Source organism: Meriones unguiculatus, chromosome 17 (assembly GCF_030254825.1).
Source record: "Meriones unguiculatus strain TT.TT164.6M chromosome 17, Bangor_MerUng_6.1, whole genome shotgun sequence".
Taxonomy (NCBI): domain Eukaryota; kingdom Metazoa; phylum Chordata; class Mammalia; order Rodentia; family Muridae; genus Meriones; species Meriones unguiculatus.
In genome coordinates this window covers 32,466,657-32,480,412 of record NC_083364.1, presented here as the reverse complement: position 1 = coordinate 32,480,412, position 13,756 = coordinate 32,466,657, and the positions used below count along the sequence as shown (strand labels likewise).

The 13,756-nt window shown below is 39.3% G+C and overlaps 1 protein-coding gene across 3 annotated transcripts in view; it reads left to right on the top strand.

Moving 5' to 3' along the window:
- The window catches only part of Fgf12 (fibroblast growth factor 12), a 557,338-nt gene that overhangs the window by 191,293 nt on the left and 352,289 nt on the right, over positions 1 to 13,756 (top strand). The gene's annotated exons all lie outside the window — the stretch shown is intronic.

Below are 13,756 nucleotides of genomic sequence, written 5' to 3'. Positions count from 1 at the left end.
TTTTCACTCTGTTCTAGAGCTAAGAAAATTATATTTGGAAAGATATATATATGCATATATATATATATATTCATTCATCCTTTCTCAAACTTGGACTTTCTAATTATTCACTAGTTAAAAAATGAAATTAGAAACTAGTTTGAAAGAAATGTGACATTTGTGAATATGCCTGAGAAATGAAATTGGCCATGTGATCTGCTGTTTTACTTCTATGTAATTCAGAAAGCTAGCTAGACTTTCTATTTTTTTTTTTTTGATTCTGTATTTGTGAGTGCTGAAAGATGTATTTACATTTTCAAACAAAAAGTGTTACAGTAGAGCCTTACATCTTAATGGTATTCCAGGAAACCTCTGGGGATGCATGCAAACATCTTTTCAGTTTTCCTGGTTTACAGTAAATAGAATGTGAGCAGACTGTGACAAAGGCATTCACTTCTCGGAGGTGAAATTTTTTAAGGTATGTGTGGCATATGATTAAACAAGGCACTTCCTCAGGTAAAGAGAGGTAATATCTTCCAGTTAACAGGCAGAGTTAGTTTCCCAAATAGTAACAGCTGCAAATAGAAGGGGTGATCTGTGTGACTGGGTAGCGTGGGCTGCCGCAAGCATGAAACTTACAAGTCAAGAGATCCAGTTAGGAGCCAGTTTCCATAATTCACTGTACTTTAAAAACGCTTGGCTTTCATCTGAAAAAAACAAAATTGGAAGTGCTGTTAGCTCTTACCGGGTTCCTCTATTTGTGACCTCACCTGCTTTTAATGTGTGATTCTGTAAGAACTGTGGTGTCTTATTTATACATGCATTTTTACTCAGTGGGGTAAATACTTTATTTTGGGTGACTAGAGAAATTGCTGTAAAAGATCACAAGACAAAATGGGGAAGATGAGACCTCTTCCCAGTGTTTCACAAGCAGAGGTAATACGTAATTGTTTGCCAAGAGAGTGTTTCTCGAATTGCAGGGTCTTTGTTTAAATCATGACTCTTTATAGCTTATGACTGTGTGCACCTAACATAACCTGGCTTTATAATTTGTGAGCAAATCCAGATTACTGTGATAATATTACACACATCATAGTTGGAATGAAATGATTTAATAACAGCTAAAGATAGAATTAAAACTCTTGTATACCAGAGTATACTAAGGACTGTTTCACCTCATATGCAACATGCTTGGAATGTTTAGATATTGTCAGTGTGTTCTATTTTAAACTGCTATCATTACTGTGGCTTCTGCCATTGGCATAACCTTACAGCAGTCCTGCAAGTAATATCGGTATGCCCAATGTTCTCATGCAAATTGCCACAAAGAAACCAGAATCTCTTCATGAAGAGAACTTGTAAAAACAAGACTGTGAAAGCAATGTAAGTTTTTAAAATCTTACCTAAAGGAATTCAGCAATGTTTTTAAACAATGTCAGTATGTATTTAGAGTTCCATTCTAGCTATTTCCTCAGATCAGTTTTGATTGAGTAAAGACTTGAAGGGCATGGAATACAAGTTACTACAATAAATTTAGAGACTCTATTCACATGTTCAAACTTTGAAATTTTAAGCTTTTCACTTTTTCTTTGTATTTTGTCAACTAAATGGGCCTAAAATTCAAATTAACCATAGGATTTGAGATTTTAGTGTCACTTAAATAATGTTATTGCTCTTGCTTTTCCTCTGCATTATTAAACATTAATATCATATCTACTCTAGTGATTCTACCACTATGTAAGTCCTTTGTACATCAGAAAGATGGAGATGATAGGAACACGTGGAAGGCAGTCTTAACACACGGCAAAGTCAGCTGCTTAAGTCTGGCTTCCTATTCTCTTTTGATACTTGGTCTTTGATCTTTTTTCTCATTTATTAAAACGAAGTGATTTATAAGCACATGGATCCAGTCTATCAAAAGGTAGATTAGAAGTTTAAAATTCTAAACAGCCCTGTTCAGAGAATCACTAAAGTGATTAAACTGATGAATTAAAAAGGTTTTAGTTTAAAGAGAGAGAGAGAGAAGCAAAGAGTGAAACTTTTACATAGAAATAGGCACTGAAGAGTGGTGATCAAAACAATGGCTTTCTAGGCCTGCTCCTGTTCCTCTTCAGAAGTGTAGAGAGAAGTAGTGGTCAACCACCAGTGAGCTTAGGGCTACAGGGTTCTCACTGCAGCAGGGACCATTCTGATTTTTCTAAAGGAACAAATCTTGTCTTAACACCCAGGCTCCTGAGAGAGCAGACCCTGTGAGAGTTGGTTCCCATGGGAGGAGTAAGGTAAAAGTGTGTATGGGTAGGTGTGTACACACTTGCTTGCTTACTTTAGCTGTCTTTAAGTCATTCCAGAAAATCCACACAGAATTGATGGTTGTGACTCTTCTGAAATGTACGGTGAGGGGTAGGGGGTGTTTTCCGGCAGCATGAAGGCTTGTCAAATGTCTAGAGGTGGAGCCCAGAAATCCCATCTTGTTTCCTTGAGATGGAATTCAAACGCCACGGACAAAGTGAACTCATTGATCACGCATGATAAAAAGCACATGCTTAGAACTCCCAGTGCCACTGTTTTCAAACATTCAAGTGAACAGTGCCCACTTACCCACAAGTTGTCTCAGACACTGTGCATCAAGCTTGGCTATCTAGGCTCTGATTTTTTTTTTTTCTACAGGACAATGAAATGATTCAAGGAAAGATATTTGCTTACCATATGGTTATTGTTTTTATGCTTATTTCCTGGAAAGATAGCTTTATTCAAAACATTAAATAATTGTTTTGTGTGCTGAAGTTTACGCTATATGTTTATGCTTTTGTGTTCATGAATGCGGATGTTCCTGTGCCAGGGCATGCATTTGAAGGTCAGAAGATGACCTTGTGTCAGGCCTTGCTTTCTTCCCACCTTGTTTTAGGTGGAGTCTTTTTGTCATTTCTTCATTATGTATGGCAGGCTAGCTGGCTCATGAATTCCAGGGATTTCCCTGTCTCAGCCTCCATCTCTTCATCGGAACATGAAGATTGTCAATATTCACACTGTGTCCAGCTATTACCTATCACATAGGTTCTGGAGAGTCAAACTTAGATTCTTGTGTTTGTGCAGCAAGCATGTTCACCCACTGAACTACTGAAAACAGTAACATGCTGTGTCTGTGTTGCCCTTTAAACCCTTTAAGCTCTTTGCTTCTTATTCAAAAGTAAAAGTGACAGATGTCAACCATGAGGACAGGGGAAATAAAATATTTTGAATTCAGTTTTATTGTTTGAAAATTATCAATAAATCCTGTGAGTTGGCAGTATAGCTCAATGGTATAGTGCTTGCCTTGCATGTATGAGGTCCTGGAATCTATGTCTAGCAAAACACACACACACACACACACACACACACACACACACACACACACACACGTGTGTGTGCCTAATAAGCATGAAAAAGCTAATACCAAAAATTAAAAAAAAAAACAAAACTGAATGACAAAATCTACCTTTGAGGACATATTTTCAGCTGTATAAAGTTTCTTGTGGCTTTTTTTTTTTCAAGGTCTTCATTTTACATTAGATTTTCAAAGTCAATGTTAGAAAACTCAAGAAGATGTCACTTATTGGTTAGCTTGTTTTAGATAGTCCGCTGTCTACTGTGTATTAATACAGTATCATTGGGAGCCTTATGTCATTTTCTGGAGTAGTTGTAGCTCTGTCACAATGTTGAAATGAAGGTAGGGGGTGTTTTATAAATCCCAGCCCTCACAAGTCTCTGGTCTCTTGTACTCACAGTGTCTCTCATCAGACTTGTGCATCTGTGGCAATGCATGAATTCTCAAGGGTGCTGTGTATTGTCTGTTGGTTTTACACATTCCGTAGGTTTGATAATTACATATACCTACTATTCTGTATCACTTAGAGCGTTTCCACTGCTCCCAAAATATGTTCTCTACCTATATATCTCCTCTAATTTCTAAAAGCCACTGGCTTAAACAAACTATATTCATAGTTTTACCTTTATTAGAATATCAAATTATTGTGGTAATGTGTGTAGTTCTTTTTTTTTTAAAGTGGCTTCTTTTGTTTAATAAACATTTAAGTTTCTTCCATTTTTATTCCATGCCTCGTCAGCTCATATCTTCCTAACTCTTAAGGATATTCCATTGTCTGCATGTATGACAGAATATTTATTCATCTAGCAGAGGGACAGTTTGGTGAATTAAAGTTTGAGAAATGATGAATGGAGTTGCTATAAACACCACTGTACATGCCTTTGTGTGAACATAAAATTCCAACTCCTTTGGGCAAATACCGATGGACTCAACTGGTGGATTGTGTGATAAAAGAAATTTGATATTGTAAGGAAATGTCAAAGTGTCTTCAGCAGTAGCTATGGGATTTTGCGTTCTTACCAGCAATGAATGCATACCACCGTGTTCCTTATTTTTGCCTGAATTCGTTGTTGTGAACTTGTTGGCTTATAGGCAGTATCATAGATGTTCAGTAGTATTCCCTTGTTATTTTAGGCAATGTCATAGATGTGCAGGCATATTCCGTTGTTTTAATCTGAAACTATGTAAAAGCATATCTTCTGGTCATCTTTTGATATGCTTGTGTGCCGTTTGCATATTTTCTTTGTTGAAATGTCTTAGTGCCTTCTGATTTTTTTTAAACAGGCTTGTTTATTGTCTCGCTGTAGAGTTGTCATGAGCATTTTCACTTAGCTGTGGGTTCCCCTTCTGGGAACACTGTCAGATGATATTAGTTACTGTTGTCGTGATAGAACACCGTTACTGAAAGCAGTTTACAGAAGAGTTTATTTCAGCTTAGACTTTGAGATGTGGTTCTCAGCCTGTGGGTCTCAACTCCCCTTGGGGTGGAGTGACCTTATCACAGGGGTCATATATCAGATATCCTGCATGTCAGATATTTACATTATTATTCATAACAGTAGCGAAATTAATTTTATGGAGTAGCAACAAAAACAATTATGTTTGGGGGTCACCACAACATGAGGAACTAACTTATTAAAGGGTCACAGGATTAGGAAGGTTGAGAAGCACTGCTCTTGGGGCATAGGAGTCCATCATGGCAGGGAAGCGCGGCAGCAAGTGGCAGGCACAGGAATCAGAAAGCTCACAGCTTCAAATGCAAGCAGGAGGCTTTAAACTCTCAAAGACCTTGCCCAGTGACATCCTGCAAAGCCACATCTCTTAAACCTCCCCAAACAACACCAACGACTGGGAACCAAATATTCAAATGCCAGAGGCCTATGGTGATATTTCCTATTTAAACCACTTCAGACAGTGTTTTTCCGTCCCCACTAAGCTAAGTGTAGCCACTTGATTAATACTGGCAAATGAAGTGTGAGCAGATGACACACGGGTACATGGAAGTTCTAATAGCTGAGAGCATGATTCGTTTCAAGATTTTTGCAGCTTGCTGCTGGTGGTTGGTGGTGGTACTCAGGGCGGTAGTTACTCCATTAGCCTGTGTTCCTGAGTGTCTGTAGTTGATAGAGCCCACTACATGACCTATGATGGACATTTAATTGGAAATGAGAAGTTAAAACCATTTCTGTAAGAAATTTCCTTTAAACAGTAGCTTGTTATTTGCCATGTTCTGATTGATGCAATAAGATACAGCAGTGCTGCTTAAAATAATAACATTTAGTGTAATGTTAAAGAGTTATATTTAGGGTCCTTTCTAGTCAAAACACTCCAGTTGCTTTCTGATACTTTCTGTAATAGATGTTCCCAATCTCTAGCCAAAGGCATGAGACTTACAACTCACCAAGATGTGTTTATCAAGTTAGAAGAGGCTTACCCTTGTAGCTTATTATGTTGGAAAGCATTTGGGGAAAAACAAAGTCATTTAATAGTGTTCTGTTTGTGTATCACAGATGCATACATTTCTGGTGCCTTCTGATAACGTCTGTAGTATTTAATGAGCATATGTGTTGACTTCCATTCATGGTATTTTAATAATTAGCACATTATGCCACAGTACTAAGCTGTGTCTGCTTGCACTTTTTAGCACAACCAATACATTTTACCTTCATCACTGTACCAATTCTTCAGTGGTGTTCCCCAAGCACTTTGTGATGGTATTTTTATCCTTATGACTTCATTCTAAGTCTTGAAGGGATTAAGTTGCTGTTTTTTTTAATTGCCTTGAAATGTAAATTTCTGATGCCCTCACCCATCTCTGGATAAGCAAGAACTCCCTGTGTTGCTTAAAGCAGTGACTGGGTTATAGCGCATGTCACAATTGCAGTTCTGCAGGCAAAGGAAAGTGCAAATATACACTTTGTTTCCCCCATGATTTTTTGCACTCAAAGTATGTTGGCAAGCAAATCAGGAAGGGATCGTCTCAGTGTTCTTCTCATCTGGGTCAGGGCTCTGCCCTGTGGCTGCCTGGTTTTGTGCGAAGTACAGCAGAAAAGAGGAGACAAGCTAGATCTTTTCTAAGCCTAGAATCACGTTAATTATCCCTCTCCAAAGAAGAGCCATTCCTTTTTCCTGCCATTCTCTTCCCAAGAATAGAAAGTTACACATGTTCTGCCTTCAGAGATTTCTGTGTTGATATTTCAATTCAGCAAGCAATCTTGGGTCTACGTGGAGTTCATAGAGACCCAGAAGAAACAGATACACCTGAAAACAGAGGAAGGATAGGGTAAATGCCCAAATAAAGGATTTGGGGGCCTTTGTTTCACTTTAACCAAGCTTTATCAGATTTAATGAAAAGGATCACATCAAGGAATGAATAATCCACTTGGCTCAGGATTCCCCTTAATCTCCCTGAGTTTGTAAAGCACTTAGGAATTGAAAAAATGAAGTGTTGTGGGATGTGAAAAGGCAGCTGCAATTCAAGAGTGATGGGCAACACTGCATTTTTCCCTTTTGGGAGTAATGGATTTGAGTAGAAATACTTCAAGGAGCATTACTTTTATAAAAGGTAATGGATGCGCACCTGAATTCAAGTCTGCCTACCATTGCCCGTGGCCAGGTATTCTTCCTAACTATCTGTATGATTTCCCTCCTCTGCCTATACATCAACACGTCCATTTATTCACAGTCGGATAAACTGCATTCTCTTCCTGAGGAAGTACAAGTTCTGAGCAGCGGCACTAAGGTTACTCGTCTGCATCGTTCGGCTCGGTGCATGCAGTGGCTGCGTTTGTGTCATGTTGTTTTCCTTGCACGGCGTTAGGAATGTCCTATCGGGGCATCTCTTCTCATGCCACTAAAAACTGGACGTTTCGGCCTGCCCCGATGGCAAGCCGAGATGCTGTGAATCTGCCGAGACAGTCCCTCTTGGTGAGGTGATTTTTCTTGTTTATACATAAGCTTCTAGTACCGTCCCACCCCCTCCACTCATTACTGTTTATAGAAACGATAGCACTGCAGTTGGTTTCACTGATTGCCCACGTCGTTGCTTCAATGAAGCCAGCTGGGATGCGATTACATAGTCTTTAAATAAAACGTAGAGGCACAAAATGATTCTCCTTTTTGAGGGGAGAGGGCTTGGTGCTGGCTGCATCACTTTCTAAAGCGCTAATTATTCGCTTAACTTGGAGAAGCTTGAGAACCAAACCTCCATATTAGCTCAGTGGCTGACCTTGGCCCTAGGGCCTAGGCTGTGAAGAGCAAAGTCACAGACATGACACCATTCTCAAAGTCTTAGCAGCTCCCTCTTTACCTAGCACTCTGTACAGAACCATCGAGTAGAGACAGTGGATGTGCTACGCCAAGGCTGAGGTCAGAAGGTTAATTGAGATCAAGGATTTGGGGCAGTCAATGTCTGTGCTAAGCTGATAGCACTCCTACACTTACAAGCAGTGTGGAAATCACAGTAGTGATGAGAAGCGGAGCGAAAGTTGGTGTTGCATTTTCTGCATTTCCTGCAGTATGGGAACTGAATGACAGCAACCATTTCCCATGGTTGCTTAATTTGTGAATCTCATCATGAGATTAGCAGGGCAGCACAGCTCTCATAGACACTGGACATAAACCAGGGCTTTGGGTCTTTGCTAAGTCGAAGTTTATTTATTTATCTATGCACGTTTCTTTGTTTCATCTTGAAAAAATTAATTTTGAGACAAAACCTTACTCTTATAGCCCAGGATAGCCTGGGATTTACTAGTTAGTGAATTTAAGCTAGCCTTGGTCCATGGCAACTTTTCTGCCTCAGCTCCACAAATACTGGGATTACGGACATGTAAAAAAGATACCTGATAAAACAGGATCAGATGAATGGGGAGGAGGTCCCCCCCATCAGTGGACTTGGAAAGGGGCATGGTGGAGATGAGGGAGGGAGGGAGGGAGGGACTGGGAGGGAATGAGGGATCGGGACACGGCTGGGATACAGAGTTAATAAAATGTAACTGATAAAAAAAATAAAATAAAATAAAATAAAAAAAAGAAAAAAAAAAGAAAACAAGTTTGAACTGTAAAAAAAAAAAAAGAAACTTATCTCACAAAGTATAAACCTTTAAGATTAACTTTACCTTTATAAAGCATCTCTGTCTGTGTGTGTGGGAGGGAGTGGGATTCATTCTGTATTGCTAATATCAGCTACTTTTAGAGAGTGATGGGATATCACAAAGAATTGCTTTGTACTTGATAATGTCATCCTTTTAAAATAAAAACCTAGTGATATAGTTTTCATAGCACATAGTTGTTTTTTTTTTCATAGCAGAAAACATTGACAATGTAAAGAGTCCAAGGGCTACAATCTCATAAAACCAAGATTCTCATACAATCTCTTCTATTCTCTCTGTGTAGCTCTTTACAAAAATTAATGCAGACAAATTCTGACATTCATGTTTTTCTTATGAAGTTCAACAATTACTCCAAATGTGGTAATTAATAATGCACACTGAATTATTGAAATAGTCTTCCAAGAAGCGATTAGAGAAAGCTGTTTGTAATGGTCCTTAGAAGTCATGGCAAAGGCTTTCTCTTCTTTGATTTCACATTTTTGGTATTTCCAGACTTTTCCTAAAGACATTCACAGGGCTTTATTTGCATATAAACCAGAGTATAAATGGATGAAAATTTGTGTAGCATCTGTATCTTTAAAAAGTATGCATATACTAAAAAACATATGTATATATTAAACCTTCTAAGGGATATGTGCTTTTCATCACATTGTCCTGAACATAACTTTATAATACTGAATAGAATGACATCACCTGTTTCTGTTATTATTATAACAATTGTTATTGAGTATTTATCCAATACTCACTTTGTATGTTTTTAGATTTTGCATATAAATCTTTGTATGCTGTGGAGGCTGAAGTAAGAATATGAGTAATAACTTTTCTTTCTCCCCTATGTTTAATCCTAAGTTCAAAGCAGCTAAGGAAGTAGACAATATACAATTATGTGTATTCACCTCATCTTTGCTCACCACAGTAGAAGGGTGGAGAATCATTAAAGCACAAATGTAGGAGCTTTTTTTCCCCTAAGGAAACTCTTGATATGTCATAAGCTCACTGGAGCACACATATGGGCCTACAGAGTAGATCCAGCCTCACATCTGTTGGGTCTCAGTAGTGGGTAAGAGAGATTTTGAACTCAGCACATACCAGAAAGGCATGTATAGGTGTCCCTTCAGCCACGGAGAGAGTATGCATCCCATGACCAGGAAGATGCACCCAGAGCGGGAATCCACAGCAGGCTGAGTCACACTTGCTCTATTACTCCTTTCCTCCTCTGATCGTTCAGATGCCTTTCTGCCTGGCAAAAGAATGAGGTGGATGGAAGAGCATAGTTTCTCTTCCCCGTACTTCACAAAAAAGAAGGAAGTGGAGAATATGGGAGAATGAATATTAGCGTCTGTCCTGTGTGACTTTTCAGTAGATGAGTAGTCTTCAGGGGATTAGCACATCTTCCAGGAGCTATGCTCTTACCAGACACATGGTATTTTCCTTGCAGCTTTTTACAAGGCATGTCTTCTCTATGAGGCAATGTATGTATGTATCTTCAAAACATTTATTAGGTGAAAAAACATTGTCCTTTGTATTTCCTGATTAGATGTGAGTTAAATCCCCTTTAAAAATATTTGATAACCTTAATACCTTGTTCTTTTTTTATTAATTTATTCAATTTACATCTTGGTCATAGGTGCCTCTATACTCTTCTCCCAGTCCCACTCTCCCCCCTGCATCCCCTCTCCCATATTCTGACGCCCCAGCCCATCTATTCTCATGAGGACTGAGTTATCTTCCTCCCCTGTGGCCTGGTAGGGAGCTCCCATCAGGGGAAAGTGATCAAAAAGCAGGCAACATAGTGTCAGAGATATTCCCCACTCTCCTAACTAATGGGCCCACATGAAGTCTAAAATGCCCTTCAGACTTATCGTCTTGGGGTCTGTGCATTGTAGTATGTCTATCCTGTGTTATATGACTAAAATACGCTTTTAAGTGAGTATATACCATGTATGTCTTTCTGGGTCTGTGATACCTCACTCAGGATGACATTTCCTAGCTTGTCCTTTTTATTGTATGCATGGAAATATATTTTTATTTTATTATTTGAATTTTAGAAATGAAGGAGCCCTCTGTTGAGGTACTGCTCTGTGACACTCATACAATTTATAATGAGATACTTTATTTTTTTAGATAATTTTTATCATGTTATTTTGAACAAGGTGTTCTTATAGCCAGCTTTTTTGTTGTTGTTGTTGCTGAGAAAGTAGAACTCTCAGTTCTGCTTGTGATGGTGACTATGAGATAATGCCATGATGGGGTAACTTTTTAGCCTAGTACTCATATCTATTCTCGATTTAAATTCTAGTTACTCCAAAGAGGTAAGTTTTTCTTATAATGTTCTAAAGGACTGAATGCCATGACTTCTCCTTTAAAACCATGTAGGTGTTATAGTTGCTGAATGCCTTAAAACTTCACAAGCTAATTATAATGACCTCAAAAAACACAGACAACAAAACAAATATAAAAATGTTCTGTGAGTTCAACCCAAATAACCCCTATCTCACATTCCTTTATAACCTTTATACCACACACCATCATGTAATTTTCTAAAATATTTTTTGGTTTTTCTTTTATTGAACACAGATCTTTTTCTTAGGATATATCCTGCTTACAACTCCCCACAGCGCCTTCCACATCCTTGCCACATCTCCTCCCAGCTGCACCAACATCCTTTACGTCTCCTAGAAAACAACCAGGCATCTGAAGGACAATAGTGAGATAAAATAAGATAAAACAAAACCAAATTAAAATAGGACCCCCCCCAAAAGGAGACAAAGAGGCAAAGGAAAAGCATATAGATACAGAGGAACACACATTTGCACACACTGAAATCCCGTAAAAGCATAAAACAAGAAGTCATAATATATACACAAAGAACCTGTAAGGTGTGTGCATGTGTGTGTGTGTGTGTGTGTGTGTGTATTTAAATTTTTAAAAGAAAGAAAGAAAGCTACCATGACTAAACATGAAACAAAGAATCTCCAGAACTGTCATTGAGTTCTTTTTGTGTTGGCCATCTACTGTTGGGCATGGGGCCTGCCCTCAAGACTGGTTTGTACGTCCAGCGAGACTCAGAGAGACTGAGTTTTTCATTTATGAGTGGTTATCAGTTGGAGATAGCCTCTGCGTTCGGGATGGGGGCTTGTGTCTACTACATCTCTCAACACTGGGACCCCATCTGAAGCAGGCCTGTGCACACACGGTGTATGCTGGCTCAGGTCCCTGGGATTTCATGTGTGCACTGGTCCTGCTGTGTTTAGAAGGCCTTGTTTTCTTGGTGTCTTTTATCCCCACTGATTACTACACTCTCTGTTCGTTTTTCCACAGAGTTTTCTGAGCCCTGAGGAAAGGGGTGTGGTGGTAACATCCCGCTTAGTGCTCAGTGTTTCAATCCCTCTCTCTCGGCATACTGTCCAGCTGTGGGTCTCTGTATCTGTTTCTGTCTTTTGCAGGAAAACACTGCTCTGATGGTGGCTGTGCAGGACGCTGATTTATTAGTATAGCAGAATGTCATGAGAAGTCATTTTATTGCTATGTTCCTTTAGCAGAACAGTAGAATCTGGTTTCACATGAGGTCCATGGCCTAACTAATTTCAGTTTCTTGGCCAGTGAACAGTGTTGAGGATAGGTGCCATCTCACGGAGTGAGCCTTAAATCCAATTAGGATGTAGTTGGCTACTTTGGTTACCATAAGCTTTGTGCCACTACTGTTCTAGTACATCTTGCCAGGAGGTCATCATTGAGGATTAAACTGTTTTTAGCTGTGCTGATGTTTATCTTTTCCCTTTGGTAGCATGCAGAGAACCTTCTATTCCAATACCATAAACACCAGTCAGTAGGGGTGAAGGCTCTAGCCTGGCACCAACTCAACTTCTCCATGCTAAGTGAGTTGTGTAGGTGCTGCCTTTTGTAGGATTTTAAAATAAAACATTGTATCACCAATGTGATTCATATAAAAATACTTCCTTAAAATGATTTGAATAGGTGCAATGCTCATTTAGGTAGCATAGTCAATTTAGCGAATCTCTCTCTCTCCCCTGTGTGTGTGTATGCTGTCTTGTCTATCTGTCCATCTATTTATCTGTTAATCATCTACTTACCACCTCTCTGTTGCCGCACCTGCCATCTCCTTTAGGGTGGCAGCTTCCCATACTTTCACTGTGATGTGTAACGCTCCATCTCGTTTCTGTCACCTACAAGGAGCACACACACAAGCAAATCTGTGGATTAAAGAAACTATTGTGTTTTGTAGGGGGAAAAATCATTAAAGGGACAACGGATGCCTCACTTATTGGTAACAGGTTGCCCCTAGTACCCAATAACTGGGAAGGAATAGCTTTCTAGATATGGACATGGGGGAGGGGAGAAGGTAGTTTACAGATAGCTAAATCTTCCTTTGACCTGAACCAGCTCTTGGGTTACCTTATCTTTTCCTGCTAGGTCCTAGGAATCAGGCAGCATGTTCCCCCATTCACTGTCCTTTAGCTTCTGTCCCTTGCCATGGGGCACCTCTCCTTGTCAAAAAGGACCCTGTTTATATTAGTTTTCTTATTCCTCCTAGTGCTAAAAGGACTATGGAGCACATTTGAAATTTCTGCTGTTAGAATACATAGGAAACCAAGATGTTTGCTTTAAAAAACTACTTGAGGTCACTGTTCTCTTCCTATACCCTAAGCTCCTTAGACACTGTGGTTGTGTATGGAGAGAAGCTAGACAGAACAGAGAAGACCATATAGAGTTTGAGTGGACAGAGGCAAGTAGAAGAGAAGGCCATGGAGTGATGGGTTAGATATAATTAGAATTTCAGATGTAACTTTTAAGGAGGACCAGTTTCTTCTCCAAGAAGACCTATGTTCCTGTGCTTAAGAAGGACAACATTTTGTGAGTAATGTAAATGGCAGGAACTGCGAGTGTGAGATGCCTTGTTTACATATTTTACCAATTAAGAAATGGAGGGAGAATGAAAGAAACTCCCAAGGTCATGGATAAGGATTCACGGGTAAGAGATGGGTATTCTTGAAATTTAGGAGTTGAATTGACCCAATAAGATGCACAACTTGCTGTGGCCTCAAGGCCACCAAGTTCTCCAAACATACACTTGGAAAACAGTGGGAGACTAACTTTGTGTTTCAAGAAAAGGTTTTAGTCCAGCTATCAGGGACTGTGTGAGTCTGGAGGAGTTGCTTGTCATCTCTGAGCCTCAGTGTGAAGTAGGGCCTAGTGATATTGCTTCCTGTCAGCTCAGGGTTCCTCACGTTTTGTCTAGAAATCTTAAGTCTATGCCCTTTTGGTCATGGGATTAGTACAA